Genomic DNA, 19,939 nt, shown 5'->3' with positions numbered 1-19,939 from the left:
TCATAGCAACATGTTTAAAACCATTCAAAACACCTCAGCGACAAACTAGCAATGCCATGGCAACCAATCTCAGCATTCTTGCACAATCAGGCACCACACAAATCTACTTTTTATTCTAATTTTTCCTGTTTCAGATACAAGACCATGCTGATAAGTTCCTCATAACCGAGAACTCCATTACATGTCCTGAGCTGTGAAAGAGCGACCTCTCAGCAATGAGTCCACAAGCCAGAAGTACTCCACACCCCGCATACCCATTCGACACATGCTGTGGAGGTAATTCACTCTGCCAAAGAGAGTGAACTGTATTCACCTTCCAGACACATTGAGCTTTCAGCCTCTTCACACACACAGAGTTTGATATGCTGCCCGCTTATCTGCATCCACAACCACATAAACATGCACCCCGGCATCCTCCCCTTCATTCGGCTGCTGCTCTCTCCCTGGATTCACACTCAAATTGATTTACTGCTGGAGCTAATAGGATCTGCACAAGCATGCCATTACCAATGACAAAAGACTTGCATGTTGTGGCCACATCACAGGGAGGTCACATGTCATTGGGATTCCAGGTGGTGATTCTGTTTTAAAATAGAGATTCAGCAGATTAAGTGTTGTTTAGCTCTTTTGTAACACTGTATGTTTGATTTTTGTTTGTCAAAGGGCCAACTGAGACCCTTAAAGGGATAGTTCACCCAAAAATTGAAAATTGTCATCATTTACTCACCCTCTAGTCCATCATAAGCCGCGTTTCCACAGCAGGAACTTTCCCCAGGAACTAGGGACTTTGGGGTGGGATTTTGGGGTGTGTTTCCACCACAGGAACCAGGGTCTAAATGAAATTCCGTGTAAACATTTCCCTCTCAGGAAGTCCCTGCTTGCGAGGTAGTACTTTTTCGAAGTTCAGGAACTTTCGGGGGTGGGACTTGGGCGCTGAACATGCTGATTGGTTGAGTTCATGCCGCATTTTGATTGGTTGACTCCACGCAGTTTGACTCTTTAATTTCAACCACCGTTTTTAGAAATCTGTTGCGGTGCGTGCAGTAAGAGTTGTTTGCTATTCTAATCAACAATGGAGTTTAAAAAATACGACCGCTGGACAGACGGCGAGGTTCAAGCTTTATTAAGCTTAAATTCAGAGGATGAAATCCAGCGGGAACTGGACAGCCGGACTAATTTGCCTAAACTGCACGGTACTTTAGACCGCGATTGAAAAGCAGACAGCAACAGGTCTGGGGGAAAAAAAGTTCCTGGGACAAATTGTTCCGGGTAATTTCGGTGGAAACGCGGCTTTACATCTACATCATAACAGGAGTTCTGACCTTTGTCACAAAAAGTCGATGCACACACTTTTAATCATTGAAACTTTGGTTTTCATGCTAAAGGTTCATAATAAAACATATGAAGACTTCAGATGCAAAAGCCTCTAAGTCCATCTAAAGTTTTTGTTTAATATTAACATATTTATCAGGCTCCTATGTATAGGTTTCTACCAAAGTACCGGCATTTCTGAATGGGCTGAGGCTGGGATTTAGTGAGTTTGAAGTGAAAGTATTTGATGAACGTATACTATGTGCAGAGAGCATTCACTCAATATTATTATCTCATTTTTGACAGAGGTGGCTTTTAGAGGCTTTTGCATCGGAGGTCTTCATATATTCTAGTATTTGTCCATAAAAATTAGGTATTATTCGAAAGCTTACAAACTCAAAATTCCTCCTGTGAAAACCGTTTTGAAATTGGATGTAGCGTTACCAAAAAAAATGGTACTCTAAATTATTTTAGCGGACTCCTCCCCTATTGAGCGTCATCATGTTTCATAATTTATAATCAAAACCTTTTCTAATCTTGATAAAATATGTTGTCGGAAAGGTGAGTCTCAAGGTTCCATATTTTGTGATAGAAGTGATATTTGGACAGAAATGTATTAATTTGTTACGGCAGGATGCATAAAAAAAAAAAATCATGACAGTTAAGGGGTTAAAACTAAGTGTCGTAGGCAGAAAACTCTCCAGACCACAAAGGTAGAAAGAAAAAAATAGTAAAAAGAAATGGTTGAGTAATCGGTTTCATGTTAATGTCTTCTGTTTGCTCACCTCTAGGACCCTGGGACTGAGGACAGGTTTCTGTGACACAGGACAACATGATGAACACATGTCCTCCAAACCCTAGAGAGAACGAGTTTGAAGCCAGTGAGTGCCGACGGAATGACAGTAAAAAATGGATCTGTAGAAACGACTCTCCCATGGTAAACTGAAAACATAAAAGCATTGGTATTTGAAAAGTATGTGAGCTGAGGGTCCTGCTGGGCTTTTGTGGCTTTATTCTAGTCTCTCTCTCTCTCTCTCTCTCTCTCTCTCTAGCTGCTAGTATGATGGATGTTGCAGTCTCTTTGTATTACCTTCTTACCCAAAGTCTCTCTCCTAGGCTTCTCTCTGACCACACAACTCTGAAAAAGGACAATGTGTGTGTGTGTTTTAGTGTTTCTTTCTCTTTCCTCTAGATGGGTGAACACACACACACACACACACACACACACACACACACACACACACACACACACACACACACACACGAGAATAACCATTTAGAAGAATGAAAAACCAGTATCCTGATGCAAATTGCGTGGAATCAAAAATGTGCTTAATTTTCTTTAAAATGAGGCCACAATCATTCTAAAACAAGCCTTTTTTTAAATTTGATTTTGGGTTGAAATATGACCTGTACATGTTTTTCTGAGATTCACCCAGACACATTATCCTCCAGCATGATTCAAGAGCTTCCTCCTCAAGTTCATTTCTACTTTGTCAGTATTCTTCCTCCATCCATCTCTCACCTCTTCAGTCCTCTCAAACACAAAAAGGGCAAAGTTGGTGAGAAATCCATTGTGCATCTGATGGATCTTTCACTTGGGCCAGAGAAGATATGCGGTTACATGTGTGCCCTTTCTGCCGGGCATCTAAATTCAACCCAAGGCCATTAATACACGCATGCCTGTGTGAGCACAAGAAAGGGCATCGTTCGTATGATCTATGCCTGCTGCTTCCTGCTGGGCTTAATCACACTTCCTGCCACCTTTTGATCTGATGCAGGGAACTTAAAACTCTCTCCTGTTAACTGTGCTTAGTTCTCTGACGTGTGCTGTCGGGAAAAGGGCACGTCTCATATGAAGTGTTCTTAATCTAATTTAGAAAGACGATTCGTTTTCAGCCTTGATGAGGCTTCATCAAAGTGAGCCGAAAAGAGGGTGAGCAAATGGGGAGAAAAAGAAAAAAAGAGCAAGGAGAAAAATCATGTTAAGAAATGAAGAAAGCACTTAATAGAGTATTATTGGTTGTATAAACTAAAAAAAAATGAAAAAAAATCCCATGTTCCTGTTGGAAAACCAGGCTGTACCAGCTTAAAGGGACAATTCATCCAAAAATGTTGTATATATGTAATTTACTCACCCATGTTTCATTCCAAATTCGAGAACAAAAGGAAAGTTTAGCAGAATGTCTTAACAGGTTAATCTCAGCTGCTAGACAAACAGGCTGAAAGTGGTGGTACAACAGTGGGATGATCGATGAATTTACCCATTACTGTGGTATGAAGCAGGTGTGAATGTGATGCTAATCTAGTTTACGGTTTGTGACAGAGAGAATTATGAATTACTTTTCCTAAAGGTAACTGTGGTACGCTCACTGAGAACGAGTGAAAGACTGCTGATCACTGCAGACTGCAGACTCTGAGAATCTGTGGTGTTCATCTTGCTGTGTTTTTTGTCCTGGTAAGTCCTATGTTATGGGTAAAACAATTATAAATCCTAATAAATTATGTTTTTTGTTAAGTTTAGGGTTAGGGGATAGAATATACAGTTTGTACAGTATGAAAATTCATTGTTTATGGAATGTCCCCATAAAACATGAAAACTCAACGTGTGTGTCCTTAATTATAATTAAGGAATCCGTTGAGAAAGCAGCAGAGCATTCTCTTAGTTGTTTACATCAAATTTAAGATCTTTAAGACTTTAAGATTAAAACCTGGTTGAGACTGTTTAAATACAGATTAGTATGAGGACAGCTAAGTGCCTATGAAAATTACTTATTGTTTATTTCAGATTTTCATGGACTGTTTTTAGTTTTGGTTTAGTTAAAAATAAAAATAAATAGATAAAATGATTTAAACTAATAGTAGTTTTAGCATACAGTATTAACCCTGTTACTTGGGAACTTGAGGGTGGGGGGAGGGGAGGGGAGGGGAGGGGGGGGGGGGGGGGGTTGTGTGTGGACAGGAGAAGGTTACAGGGCCTTAATCCAATTTAATGAGTTTTGGGAGAATGTGGAGTCTGCAGAGACAACCAGAGCCCTCCACAGCGACTAACTGCTCACACGGTAATTGACAGAAACTCCTGGTTTATCTTTTACTTTATATTTCATGCTCTCTCATCCCCTCTCTTATTATTTCACGTAATTTTTTTTCTGTTTTCCACTCAACATTCTGAACCCTCATATTCTGTTTAGTGTCTGAGAGACCCCAAGGCGCTTTTGCTGGCTCAGAAAACATACTTAACATTTAAGCATCAGGTTGATGCCTCATGATAACTTTTTTTTTCATAAAAACTAAATTATTTAATAAGATGTCAACCACCCTCCAAGAAAAATGTCAGTTAGTGCAATAATTTCAGGAGGAGTGAACCCATCTAATCTTTCAATTAACTGCTGATGCATTGAAGCAGCCTCTCATCTGCCTCCAGCAAAACGCTGGGAAAAACGCCACTGGAAAAACCATCAATGCAAGTTTGAGAGGTGGCGTCCCGACAAATCTCCGGAGAATCACGACTTGCTTTACGGCACGACGTCACATACATCAACAACATATGAAGCAGCCTCTATGGAAGACACTAGCACGCATTTTAGACGTGAATCATGGCAGAGTCGACGAAGAAAACGCGGTCGGAAGAGTCAAGGAAAAGAAAACAAGAAAGTGAGACACAAAAGACCCACTTCGTCAGGCTTTCACTCGTTGGCGAGAGCTAAAAATCAGCAAAGGATGCAACAGCGATGGCGTTCTTGTTGATAGACTAGTAAGTAAATCTCTCAGGGTTCTCAAGTCTCACGCATTGGCCGTGAGACACACGCAATTCAACCAGTTCACACGCTCACACGCCACACCGTGTATTTCTCACGCTGAAAAGGCAATGCCAACCAAGTTGTCCTTCATATATAACGTTGTATATGAGGCGCAGGCACACAAAGTGAAGTTTCCTGCCGCCAGCACGTATCTCGGCCAGATTGCATTCGTTACTAGGCAACATAGATGCGCGAACACACGGAAGTTGACGGAACATTCTCGGCCACCATACGTTCGTTACTAGGTAACCAACAACATCGCACGAACACACGTCGTGATGGAGTGATGGAGAAGGTAAGTTGGAAGAAAGCTCGTCTAACATTTTTAGGCTAGAACATTTAATATATAGCCCATCGTATACATTATTATTGATGCAGTCAAAAACTCTACAACTACTTTGCAACCAGGCCAAAAGCTTTGGCTCAGTTTGGCTAGCTTACGTTATCTGAAACTAAGGGAAATGTTAGTGGGTATGGGAAGGAATGAAGATGTATTCCTTCATTTTATTTTAAATTATATATTATACTGTATTAATAGTCTTTCTAGTTACATTAGTGATATCATTAGTGTTACCTCCAGTCTTTGTGCTAAGCTAGGCTAGCGGTGGGTCTGTCAGACAGAGTTACAGCATGCACGGAGATGAGAAGGGTATGTATGGACTTAACTAACTCTGGGGGATATGGTGAATAAGCTAAAGTCCCAAAAAGTCGGCGTGTTCCTTTAAAGCATGCCATAAGGTAGGGTTGGGCAATAGCCAATTGCCAAAGAAATCAGAATTTTTGGGCTAAATGGTGATGTATGGTATAATCTCAGTATTTTATTTATTTCTTTTTTTCTCTTTGAATTAAAAACTAAATAAAAATAAATCTGTATTTTTTTTTTCATTTTTTTTTTTCATATCCTGATCAATATTGTCCTACAAACAATGTTGACGGCTATGAAAACAAACATAGTGAATGTAACCTTGCATGCTGTCTGCAGTCTATCCAAAAAAAGGGGTTAAATCACATTTTTAGCTAAGTAGTAATGATCGTATGCGAGCGCCTGGTGGTCGGGCCTCCCCCCATGGGGTCCGGCCGGGCTCAGCCCGAAGGAGTGACGTGGGGCCACCCTCCCGTGGACCCACCACCTGCAGGAGGGACCGTAAGGGGCCAGTGCTAAGTGGATCGGGCGGCAGTCGAAGGCGGGAGCCTAGACAACCCGATCCCTGGACGCGGAATCTAGCTCTAGGGACATGGAATGTCACCTCTCTGGCGGGGAAGGAGCCTGAGCTTGTGCGTGAGGTTCAGAGATTCCGACTAGAGATAGTTGGGATCACCTCTACGCACGGCTTGGGCTCTGGAACCACACTCCTCGAGAGAGGATGGACTCTTCACCACTCTGGAGTTGCCCATGGTGAGAGGCGGCGGGCTGGTGTGGGTTTGCTTATAGCCCCCCAGCTCAGCCGCCATGTGTTGGAGTTCACCCCGGTGAACGAGAGGGTCGCTTCCCTACGCCTTCGGGTCGGGGATAGGTCTCTCACTGTCGTTTGTGCTTACGGGCCGAACGGCAGTGCAGAGTACCCGGCCTTCTTGGAGTCTCTGGGAGGGGTGCTGGAAAGTGCTCCGACTGGGGACTCCATCGTTTTACTGGGGGACTTCAACGCCCACGTGGGCAGCGACAGTGACACCTGGAGGGGCGTGATTGGGAGGAACGGCCCCCCTGATCTGAACCCGAGTGGTGTTCTGTTATTGGACTTCTGTGCTAGTTACAGCTTGTCCATAACGAACACCATGTTCAAGCATAAGGGTGTCCATCAGTGCACATGGCACCAGGACACCCTAGGCCGGAGGTCGATGATCGACTTTGTGGTCGTTTCATCTGACCTCCGGCCGTATGTCTTGGACACTCGGGCGAAGAGAGGGGCGGAGCTGTCAACTGATCACCACCTGGTGGTGAGTTGGATCCGATGGCGGGGGAGGAAGCTGGACAGACTCGGCAGACCCAAACGTACTGTGAGGGTCTGTTGGGAACGTTTGGCCGAATCTCCTGTCAGAGAGATCTTCAACTCCCACCTCCGGCAGAGCTTCGACCAGATCCCGAGGGAGTCTGGAGATATTGAGTCCGAGTGGACCATGTTCTCCACCTCCATTGTCAACGCGGCCACTCGGAGCTGTGGCCGTAAGGTCTCCGGTGCCTGTCGAGGCGGCAATCCCCGAACCCGGTGGTGGACACCGGAAGTAAGGGATGCCGTCAAGCTGAAGAAGGAGTCCTATCGGGCCTGGCTGGCTTGTGGGACTCCTGAGGCAGCTGATGGGTACCGACGGGCCAAGCGGACTGCAGCCCGGGTGGTTGTGGAGGCAAAAACTCGGGCCTGGGAGGAGTTCGGTGAGGCCATGGAGAAGGACTATCGGTCGGCCTCGAAGAGATTCTGGCAAACCGTCCGGCGCCTCAGGAGGGGGAAGCAGTGCCCTACCAACGCTGTTTACAGTGGAGGTGGGCAGCTGTTGACCTCGACTGGGGATATCACCGGACGGTGGAAGGAATACTTCGAGGATCTCCTCAATCCCGCCGCCACGTCTTCCATTGAGGAAGCAGAGGCTGAGGGCTCGGAGGCGGACTCGTCCATCACCCAAGCTGAAGTCACCGAGGTAGTCAAGAAACTCCTCGGTGGCAAGGCACCGGGGGTGGATGAGATCCGCCCTGAGTACCTCAAGTCTCTGGATGTTGTGGGGCTGTCTTGGCTGACATGCCTCTGCAACATCGCGTGGCGGTTGGGGACAGTACCTTTGGACTGGCAGACCGGGGTGGTGGTCCCTCTTTTCAAGAAGGGGGATCAGAGGGGGTGTGCTCCAACTATAGGGGGATCACACTTCTCAGCCTCCCTGGGAAAGTCTATGCCAGGGTACTGGAGAGGAGAATCCGGCCGATAGTAGAACCTCGGATTCAGGAGGAACAGTGTGGTTTTCGTCCCGGTCGTGGAACACTGGACCAGCTCTATACCCTCTACAGGGTGCTGGAGGGCTCATGGGAGTTTGCCCAACCAATCTACATGTGCTTTGTGGATTTGGAGAAGGCATTCGACTGTGTCCCTCGCGGCGGCCTGTGGAGGGTGCTCCGGGAGTATGGGGTCCGGGGCCCTTTGCTAAGGGCTATCCGGTCCCTGTACGACCGGAGCAGGAGCTTGGTTCGTATTGCCAGCAGTAAGTCAGACTTGTTCCCGGTGCGTGTTGGACTCCGGCAGGGCTGCCCTTTGTCGCCGGTTCTGTTCATAATTTTTATGGACAGAATTTCTAGGCGCAGCCAGGGGCCGGAGGGGGTCGGGTTTGGGGACCACACGATTTCATCTCTGCTCTTTGCGGATGATGTTGTCGTGTTGGCCTCATCAGACCAGGACCTCCAGCATGCACTGGGACGGTTTGCAGCCGAGTGTGAAGCGGCTGGGATGAAGATCAGCACCTCCAAGTCCGAGGCCATGGTTCTCAGTCGGAAAAGGGTGGCTTGCTCGCTTCAGGTTGGTGGAGAGCTCCTGCCTCAAGTGGAGGAGTTCAAGTATCTTGGGGTCTTGTTCACGAGTGAGGGAAGGATGGAACGGGAGATTGACAGGCGGATCGGTGCAGCTTCTGCAGTAATGCGGTCCCTGTACCGGTCTGTCGTGGTAAAGAAGGAGCTGAGCCGCAAGGCGAAGCTCTCGATTTACCAGTCAATCTACCTTCCTACTCTCACCTATGGTCATGAGCTGTGGGTCATGACCGAAAGGACAAGATCCCGGATACAAGCGGCCGAAATGAGCTTTCTCCGCAGGGTGGCTGGGCGATCCCTTAGAGATAGGGTGAGAAGCTCGGTCACTCGGGAGGAGCTCAGAGTAGAGCCGCTGCTCCTCCACATCGAGAGAGGTCAGTTGAGGTGGCTCTGGCATCTTTTCCGGATGCCTCCTGGACGCCTTCCCGGGAAGGTGTTCCGGGCATGTCCCACCGGGAGGAGACCCCGGGGAAGACCTAGGACACGCTGGAGAGACTATGTCTCCCGGCTGGCCTGGGAACGCCTCGGTGTCCCCCCGGAAGAGCTGGAGGAAGTGTCTAGGGAGAGGGAAGTCTGGGCATCCCTGCTTAGACTGCTGCCCCCGCGACCCGGCCCCGGATAAGCGGTAGAAGATGGATGGATGGATGGATGGATAGTAATGATACATTATAATCACTGTTAAATGGTTATTTAACAAATCCGCCACTGGATATGTTGAATTTGGGGTAAAGTCATACCCTAGGTCATATATTGTATTGACAACTCATCAATTGAATATTTACCATCTTATATTCTACTTAACTGTAAAGTTTTGTCAGTGTTTATTAAAAAACGTCAATACATACCCTTTTTACAGGTACGTCCAGATTTTTCAACATATTTTCTGATCCCGGAACAACATTCCTGTCTGAAAATTTAATCCCAATCATATCCCTATCCCTAAACCTAACCCTAACCTATGCCTAAAATCAGAGGGAAATTATAGGTGAATAACACTGATGTAGAAGCACCTAACTTTGGTTGCGAGCCTAAACGTGACAAACTGTAAACTTGCCCCTCAAATCTGATCGGTTGATGTTGATCAAGGAACATGTTGCACTTGGTGAAATCAGGTTCTGCCTATTACAGCACAGCTACACCTACCAACACCTACACCTACACCTACACCTACACATCACTCTCACTCTATTTCTTTTGAATTCCTCTGTTCTAAAACCTAGTGAGCTACCTTGCTGACTTCTACCTACATTTAGCAAAGATGCTAGGCATATTGCAATAAAAGCTATCAGCACAATACTATTGCATGAAAATAGAGCATAACAGTATTTGGTAAAACAGCTTTTCTTTTTCTTTTTTTTTTTTGACGAGCTAATAATAATTTACAAATCTTTTTTTTTTTTTTTTTTTACTTTGGCAGCCATCTTACTCTCCATCCTGACTGCTGACTCTTCAACGTAATTCCCACATACTGAATGTCAATATATGTCTCTTACGCCACGATAGACAGTGTATGCAAGCAAAGGTTTTAACCGTACTGTGCTAAATGATTATTTAAAAAAGTATGTTAATTTTTCATCCCCATGGAATCTTTTTCATTGCAGTGTACCATTTTCTTTGTGTAATAGATCAATCAAAACACTTGCCAAAGCAGTTACACTGCTTTGCAAAATACTGAACCGATAAATGCAAGAAATGTTTATTACTAAATTAAACAGGGTAGGCTACCTGCTGTGTAAATTCAAGGCAGAATATGTGCTATAAAACTGTTTGATCTTTATATGAATTGTTTACAAGCTCAGTTTTTGGGCCATGCCAATTGCCCAGCACTGTACTGTAAACCACCTGTTTAATTTATATGCCTGTAACCTTGTGGTAGCAGATCGATGCCTTTCACAGTAGGACCGGAATAACATTGTGCATAACAATATTGTATTTATCTTGTTACTGTAAAAGTGCAATGCTAGATTTTTAGAAGAACTAACTAGGATTTGTATGAAAGAAATGTTAGTCCGAGCCGCCTTGCCGTTGTCATGACATGACTATCATTGGGTAGGATAATGCAATTTATTTCGAATTTATATATAGCCTATATTTTCTTTTTTCAAATTAAATTAAATGAAAGACCAATCACAATTTATAAATATTACTATGCTGCCACGACCAGCCAACATCAATTGGCCAATTGGCCATTGGCCATTAATCAATCCATTTTCCAAATTTTTTCCAGACTTAATCAAGTATTTTAACTTTGGAAAAACGGCATGCTTCACCTATAGCTTATGAAATGACTCTATAAGCCCGATGCAGACAGATAGACTAACAAGAGGTCTTAAAACATCAATGGTGTGTTACCACACCAGGGAGGGGCTATGAGATCTGTCACTCACAGAGGTAACCATGGCAACATTACCATGCCTCTAGTGGGAAGAGCAGTGATGCAGTGTGCAGTAAGATACAATCATACCGCCAATCACATTTACATATATGCATATGCACAGTTAATGGTTGGCTTGCAGAGAGATCTTCCTGAGAAAATCAATTTAGTTTGTGCATGTAAGTGATTGTATGTATCTGTGTGCACGTGTGTGTTCACGGTCCCTCTTTCTCTTTGCTCTCTTTCAGTGTTGATTGGATTTTGCCACCTCATCCTTGCTGTGCATATTAATTAGGAAGAAAGGCGACCCACTGTGCCCTGGATCACACTGTGCACTTGTCCTTTTGGGAGAGCCAGAGGATGGGAGGGGGAATGAAGTTTTGCTTGACGTAGTACCTCTCCTGCAGGTGTCAGTGCTGCACCATGGTCCAGGGGGATTGGATGCAATGCATCATGGGATAGTAGCCCATCACAGGTAGATATCACTGAAAAGAGAGAGAATTGCATTGTGAACACACATACAGACAGCTGTAAGAACATTTGTTGCTTGCATTGTTCCTTTTTAAAGTGCTTTTTATTCATATTTCTTAAACCACTATTCCTGAATATTAAACTTCTGCAATTAATTCAGCCCGGACTGCTTCATGTATAGACTCCGTAGTTTTTTAGATCATTTGAAATTTGTAAATCATTTTTGGTTTAATCTTTGTGTATTAAGAAAGTTCCAATGATAGAATTTTACACAGTAACCAAAAGTGATGATGTCATTTAGATTTTTGCATACTGAGTTGCGATTAGTCTTCTTACTTACATTTATTTGCATACCTGTTTACCCTGCCTATATATATATAATTGTTTATAGTTACCTTTATTCTGCATATTGACTGTGTTGGTTGTCAATGGAAATTGGAAAAGCATCAATGATTTTGAATGCAGCTTAAAATAAAAAAAATAAATAAAAGAAACCTTACTGTGAACATTTGACTCTCTTGTGCTGCCTCGCAAGTGCTGCTGTTTTCTTTGAGCAAATGCAAATCTAGTTTTTCGCTCTAATTTAATTTCTCTTCTCTTAAAATTCTCCTTAAATCATAGGAATTTTTTTATTCTACGTTTAATCTGGGATTAGATTTAATTGTCCATGGAAATAAGTTAAATAGGGAAAATGCACAGAATTGGAGTCACTGAAGGTTTTTCCCCCGCTGCAAGTGCACATAATAGTGAACCAGAAAATGTATAGCTGCTCCGTGGGAGATTGTGAAAAAGCATGACACGTACACACTCACAGATGCTTAATGACGTACATGCGGCCCTTTCGTCATGGAACAGGCATCGTGAATGTTATGTAAAAAGACATCCTGAGAGCTGATGGATTGCGTTAAAGGAGAAACACTGTAAAAAGGAAAGATAAATGTGTGTAGAAAGGATGAGCTCCCCATTTGAAGGAGAGAAAAGAGGTAAGAGAGCTGGAGTGATAAATGAGAGGTGCGGGATAAAGCCACAGCAACCGTGAAATGACCAGGTGCACAGAGGGAGGAGAAAGAGAGAAGGATCATGCAAGAATAGATGGGAGAGATTAGCCATTTAGCCCAATTTACTGAGTGACACAGCACAACATTTTTGTGTATTTGAAAGTCAATGACATCCAAAGACAGAAAGAGGAATTATACTGGCTGCAAACAATAGACACAAATAATAAACTTGACATGTTCAAATGAAAAATTAATAGCGTGGAAAACAGTAGAGGCGACTCATGAAAATAACCACATGCATCTATTAATCACTCAAACATACGTATTTTTGTTGCTGTTTTGCTTTCCATTGTTTGAAATTTTGACTTCTTCATTGTCTTTCCATTCTACTGTTTGCATTTGACTGAATCTCATGAAAACTGTCAAGAAATGTATTATCCCCCCCAAAAAACAAACAAACAAACAAACAAACATGTTCATTACTTGAAATAAAATGTAAAAAAAACTAAACTTATTTCAGCTATAGTTGCCAAGGCAACATTTCTCTAGTTATCTCTAGTTTAGTTAGTTGTACTAAAGTAAAAAAAAAAGAAAAAAAAAGTGTAATAACATTAAATTCTAATAATTAAAAATAGTTATATGCAGTGCATCCGGAAAGTATTCACAGCACTTCACTTTCTCCACATTTTGTTATGTTACAGCGTTATTCCAAAATGGATTAAATTCATTATATTCCTCAATTCTACAAACATTACATGTAAATGTAAATGTAAATGTAAATGTACACCTTAATGACAACGCAACGTGAACGTTTTTTTTTTTTAATCTTTGCAAATTTATAAAAAAAAACAAAAAAAACTTTGTTAAAGCACCTTTGGCACCAATTACAGCCTCTTTTTGAGTCTTTTTGAGTATGATCCTACAAGCTTGGCACACCTATTTTTGGGCAGTTTCTCCCATTCTTCTTTGCAGGTTGGATGGGGAGCTTCGGTGCACAGCCTTTTTTACATCTCTCCAGAGATGTTCAATCGGGTTCTAGTCTAAGCTCTGGCTGGGCCACTCAAGGACATTCACAGAGTTGTCCCGTAGCCAATCCTTTGTTATCTTGGCTGTATGCGTAGGGTCATTGTCCTATTGGAAGATGAACTGTCACCCCAGTCTGCGTTCCAGAGCAGGTTATCAAGGATGTCTCTGTACATTGTTGCTTTCCCTCGATCCTGACTAGTCTCCGAGTTCCTGTCACTGAAAAACATCCCCACAGCATGATGCTGCCATCACCATGCTTCACAGTAGGGATGGTATTGACCAGGTGATGAGCAGTGCCTGGTTTCCTCCAGACATGACGCTTGCCATTCAGTATATGACTATTATATATGTATATGATATACATCATATATGATATACATATCAATTGCTACAAATGTAACATCAATGCAAGAACAAAATGTGTACAACTTAAATTGTATACACTGGCATTGATGAAACTTGCAGCATTCACTGTGAACAGAGCCACGCTGAGATGCGAATCACAGGTTGAAGCTCGCCGCACCCTATTTAGATTACAGCATTTGCCATATGATAAGTGCACTAAGCCAGTGGTTCCCAATTCCAGTCCTCGTGACCCACTGCTCTGCACATTTTGTATGTCTCCCTTATTTAACACACCTGAACCAGATCATCAGCTCATTAGGAGAGACTCCATGAACTGAACTGAGTGTGTCAGATAAGAGAGACCTACAAAATGTGCAGAGCAGTGGGTCACGAGGACTGGAATTGGGAACCACTGCACTAAGCTATATTGCGATTTTGTTTTCTGCTCAATTGAAAGATTCTTTGCCAAAGCAATGGCGCAAAACATAACATTAATGATCTTCTAGGTTCATTCTAAAACTGTGGTGGGAAAGATTAAACTATGATCATAAAATCAGAAATATACATTTGGTATAGAGCAATGAAGCAGGACAATTAGCCTAATCAATTTAAAAAGGCTATTATTCACATTTATGTGCACATTTAGCGTTTTAATCTTTGGTTTGCATAAATTATTTACAAAAGTGTAAACTTTACTAGTCGATTCATGTGAAAAATCAACCCAGTCCTTTATCATCAGACGATCTCTTCTCAGTGAACTGTGAAGCCGTGAAGATGCGTGATAAAACAATAGATGGCGGTAATGCACAGTTTTAGTTTCTGATCTAATAAGAAGACAACACTGCGCTGCTTCAATACTTTGAATGTTCGTCAAAACGGAAAACGGAATGTAGCTTTTGGTCGCGCTACACAGCTACTTGCTGGAAAAGCTACACTGTTTTAAAAGCAATTGAGCTACTGTCAAGCTACTGAAAAATGTAGTTAAGGTTAGTAGCGTTGCTTGTAGTTAGCGACACCCCAACACTGATAATATCTATATTTTTGTCCTGTGTTGATTCATTTCCTTTTGAAACAGAAATTTGGTGTGGTACATGTCGCTATCAGCTAACAGACATGGACTATTCCAGTTCTTATTTTATGGGCCTTTTAAGTTGTTCTTTATGATGAAATATGATTTCTTATTTTGACCTGGACATTTCTTCATGAGATTCACACATTTATATAGGATGTGAGGTAGAATTGCTAGAGTCTGTGATGGATATCTCTAATAATATATTCTGCTGGGAGCCACTGGCCACAATGTAAGGTAGACATGACATAGTCCAGGATAGTAGAGCCTATTACAATGAAGGAATGCACCCTTGAGTCCTGACATGTGGAACACACTCTCCATGCGTTAAACTCTGCAGTAGTGCTGTGTTCCTCCGCAGTGGATCCCAGTGGATTCTCAATGCTACATATGTAAACGTGAGTAAATCTTGTTTGAATGGCAAGGACATTCCCCATATAGACGCAGAGTCATTGAATAAAAATCACTGTTTGTCCATGAAATAAATTTAGCCTTATAAAAATATCAACAGCAACCTAGAAAAAGGCTATTCCAGATACTTATAGTTGTGGGAAATTGCTTTTGCCTGAGCAAGCACTGCTATTACACTCACTTGGGGGTTGGGATTTGAACACTAAATATTATATTCATTTGTGAAACAGACATGATTGATATCTCAAATCATGCAGCTTGTTGACAGGAAGTGTGATATGTCTCTAAGCGACCAGAGGCCCTGTTTACACCTGGCATTAAGATGTGTTGCGGTCGATCGGATAACAAGTAGACAAGTATAGAGGGATATACTCCTGTTTACACCTGGTGTTTTAATCCATCTCTTGTTTCCACTTTCAACCACTTCGAGGGAGGATCAGTTGGCAGGTAAATATATGGGCTTTTTCATTGATATCTCAAATAATGTAGCTTGCTGACCAGAAGTGTAATATAAGGTACATTTATGGGCTTTTTCAGATCTTTTGATCCAATTGGGTGAAAAAAGGTCATACAATTTACATATGAACGTGACCGGAGACAACGGGAAAACATGGAGAGAAGCAGTTTTTGTTTCTGCTCTGACAGCTGCAAGACTAGTATGCCGAATGCGGTGAGTGTGTGTTAGAAATCAAGAATGGTGAGAGAACATTGTGCTTGATACGAATTTTGTCTTCTAACAAAATTATGGGAGGAGAGTATTTAAATGAATCACGCAAGGTGATTTACCAAGGTTTGCGCTCGTCAATGTACTGGTGTTTGCGGCATTATTTACTGCCCAAAAAAAGCACGTCTTAAACCATGTTCTTTAATTTGTATCTACATCAGTAGATCACACGCAGAACGTTTCCAGTATTTGTGGTTCATTGTTATATGCATATGCTCTGCAATGCAGAAGGACATTTTCGACGGTTTCATAGCTTTGCTAATAATTGATTTTGCTTCTGTTTTGCTGATTTTTATATTTCTATATTATTCATGTCCATTGATTTTTGGCATCCTTATCTGCCCTCTTGTTTCCTTCTACTCCAACATGCACTGGAAGCCAAATGGCAGAGCCCTGGATTATTAATCCTATGCACTGCATTATTTCAAGGATAAGATTTTGTCTGCGGCTAGATTGGCCAGATTGAATGATCTTTAATGCTGCCAATGAATCTGAGCATATTACTGCTTTCTTCATACGTTCTTCCTCTACCCACCGAAGGGCTATGACAACAGCTACCAACTCTGCTGTAAAGTTATTTTTTAATAACTTTTTTATGTTGCAATATAACTACCGCTACTCCTTTTTTCTTTGATTCTGGATACTTTGATCCATCAATGAATAATTGTCATATCACCATATTTCTGGTCAAAATATTGATTTACTTTATTGGGTCACAATTCAGTTTCTTCACTTCTTTTATTAAATGAAGGTTTATTATAGGCATTATAAACACCCAAGGTAGGATTACTAACATTTGGACTGTTTTACGATAGTTTCCTGTCCAATATTTTGATTATTACTTATTCCATGTACCCAACATTTTGAGAATATTGCCTTAGTTGGATATTCATTATTGTGTCCCTTCAAGGGACCACACCATTTTCGGTTGTTTGAATCTTTTCTGCTAATGACATTTCTCCCATTTTTACTCTGGAGGCAGCTCTGGGGAAGTTCTAAAAGCCCCACAACATAATCTCAAAGCATGCGTCTGCACCACCTCTAATTTTTTCAGCATGTTCCCACTCTAACTTGAATTTTCCAGTCAAATAAAAAATCTAACACAGAGTTGTATATTCTTTCACTGATTCCCATATTCTTGAGTTTTATTAGTAATCATAGTGTCTTACACATCAGTGAAAACATGACCCCTTTATTCATTTGTGCCTTTCTTGTCTCTGATTCTAAACATAATATTGAATCCATTGTTTTTCTACACTTGCAGAAGCCACTTTGATGAGGTGAAAACAGCTCTACTTTCTATCACTTAAAGACCTGTGTAATCCTATTTGTAATCATTATTTCCATCATTTTACATGTTTGATGTTAGTGCTATCGGCCTATAATTTGTTGCTTCAGATCTAGCTCTACCTGCATGATTTTATATAAGGATGACTATTAAATGTTTCCATGATGATGGAAGTTTGCCCTCTGCCCGTATTTTATTGTAACTTTAGTATCTTTAAAAATGCCAATTTTCCTATCATACAGTAACAAATCTGTTACAAATCAAATTACATAGCAATTGCTCTTTTTAGTTCATAGAGAAAAATCTACATCTTGAAGGTTTCCACTTGTTTCCACTTGTTTCACACTTCTTAAGAGTATCTGGGTATGCTTTACTTTTTGTACTATTTACTTTGTCAAATATTTCAGGTCAGTAGGCAGAGAGTAGGTGTTTTTTTTTTTTTTTTTTTTTTTTGTGGTTGTTCGAATGCATTCAACCACATGAACGTTTACACTATGAAAGACGGAAGTGATCAAAAGTGGACAAGTTCAAAATGTTTTAGGCCCTGTTTACACCTGGTATTAAGATGCTTTTTGGTTGATCGGATCACAAATGGAGGATGCTAAATACAGGTGTAAACAGGGTCTAAAACGTTTTGAGCTTGTCCACTTTATGGGAGGCGCTCCAGTCAGATAGGATTTAAATTTTGTCGGCTGAAGACTCAAGTTTGGTCTGACGACGAAAAACGTACCAAGCACAAGTTCTCTCACCATTCCTGATTTCTAACACGCACTCACGGCGTTCAGCGTGGTCTTGCGGCTAACAGAGCAGAAACAAAATCTGCTGCTTTCTGTGAGTTTTTCCGTTGTCTCCGGTAGTGTTCATATGTAAATTGCGTGAGCTTATTCCATCCATTAGATCGAAAGATCTGAAAAAGCCCATACATTTACGCACCCATGGACCCTCCCCTTGAAAAAATCAGGACAGAAGTGGTTGAAAGTGGACAAAAGAGATAGATTAAAACATCAGGTGTAAATAAGAATGTGTTTCCTTTGTCTACATGTGATCCGATCGACCAAAACACATCTTAATACTAGGTGTGAACAGGGCCTTAGACTTGTATTTAGCATCATCCACTTGTGATCTGATCGACTAGAATGCATCTTAATACCAGGCGTAAACATTGAAGAGACTCGAGCTATATCTAGAACAGTGTTATTTTTTTGTGTAGTATTTATTCATATTTTGAACTAGTTTTTATTTGTATGTTACTGTACGATTATTAGCTTACATCATTATGGGCTTTTGATATTTTTTTATGAGTTTCTATATAGCTTTTTATTTTTATTTCAGTTTTAATTTGAGTAATTTTAGTACTCCAACTTAAACAGAAATTAGAAATGTTGCCAATTGGCAACTAACTGAAATTAATAAGTTGAAGTTTTTCATCTAATATTTATATTTATTTCAGCTTTATTTCAATTACCAACAATAATTTTGACAGTTTTAGTTAACAACAAATCTGATCTAGAGGCTAGAATCAACAAAGAAACAGCCTAACAACCATAGCAACATTCATTTACAAAACCTACTACATAGCAACTACATACCGTGCTGAAAAACTAGTTTAAACCAGTTTAACGTGGTAACCTGGGGCCCGTTTCAAACTCTGAGTATGTTAACCCTGAAATGAGGGAAACTCTGGGTTTTCCGTTTCAGAATGGGAGGTATGTCAAACCCGAGAATGCAGAGTAAGTCAAGCCCATTTCTGAAAAAGAGGTAACTTATACTCAGAGTCAGTTACTATGGTAACTTACTCTGTGAACCTAACCTGGTCGGGAGTAGGTTTTATTAGGTAAACCCAGAGTTTTTCTTATGTAGTAAATGCATCTTGATTTAAGAATTTTTTTATATTTTGACTGGAAACAACAAGACAAAAAGGCTAAGTAAGAAAAGATTTTTGCAGTGCAATAAATTCATTCATTGAGCATTTTTCTATGTAACATCGGAGATGCAGAGCACATTAGTAAGGCCACTGTATCAGAGCGAGAAGGAAAGTGTGCCTCGCTCTCACGCTCCTTCTGAGAGTTTTTGTGTTGTTTCCTGGACACAAACCCGTATGAGCCATCAAAGAAGAGATTCACTGATTGCAGGTCAGTGGTGGAGAATTTGGTTTAAATGAGGCTAATCTGATAAGAATTAGCCTATACTTGTGTATTGACTCGGAAGTATGCGGACGTCTTTTTGTCGGGTGCTGTTGCCATGGTGAATCGTAATTTCGGAGCTCCATTGATCATGGCTTTTCATAGTCATGGTGCACGCTCTTAACTCAGAGTCAACCTACTCAGAGTTGATTGAACTAACTCAATTCAGCTGTTCTGAAACCAACAACTCCGAATTTCCCATCTCAGGGTAAATCAACTCAGAGTTCAAGTTTTAACTCAGAGTTGGTTGAACCTCCAAATTGAAACAGGCCCCTGGTCCCCCAGGCAAGTCAAGTAGATTAGATCTGTTTGCTGGGTTTAGAATGTTTTTGAACACTTGACAGGCTGGGAGACCAGCTTAACATCACCTAGGCATGACTGGAAGACCAGCTAGACCAGCCTTAACCTGCTAAGACCAGCAAAGCACCCTTAAGATG

The sequence above is a fragment of the Rutilus rutilus genome (genome assembly GCF_951802725.1).
Source record: "Rutilus rutilus genome assembly, chromosome: 5".
NCBI classification, from domain to species: domain Eukaryota; kingdom Metazoa; phylum Chordata; class Actinopteri; order Cypriniformes; family Leuciscidae; genus Rutilus; species Rutilus rutilus.
Note: the sequence above shows the minus strand (reverse complement) of the source record.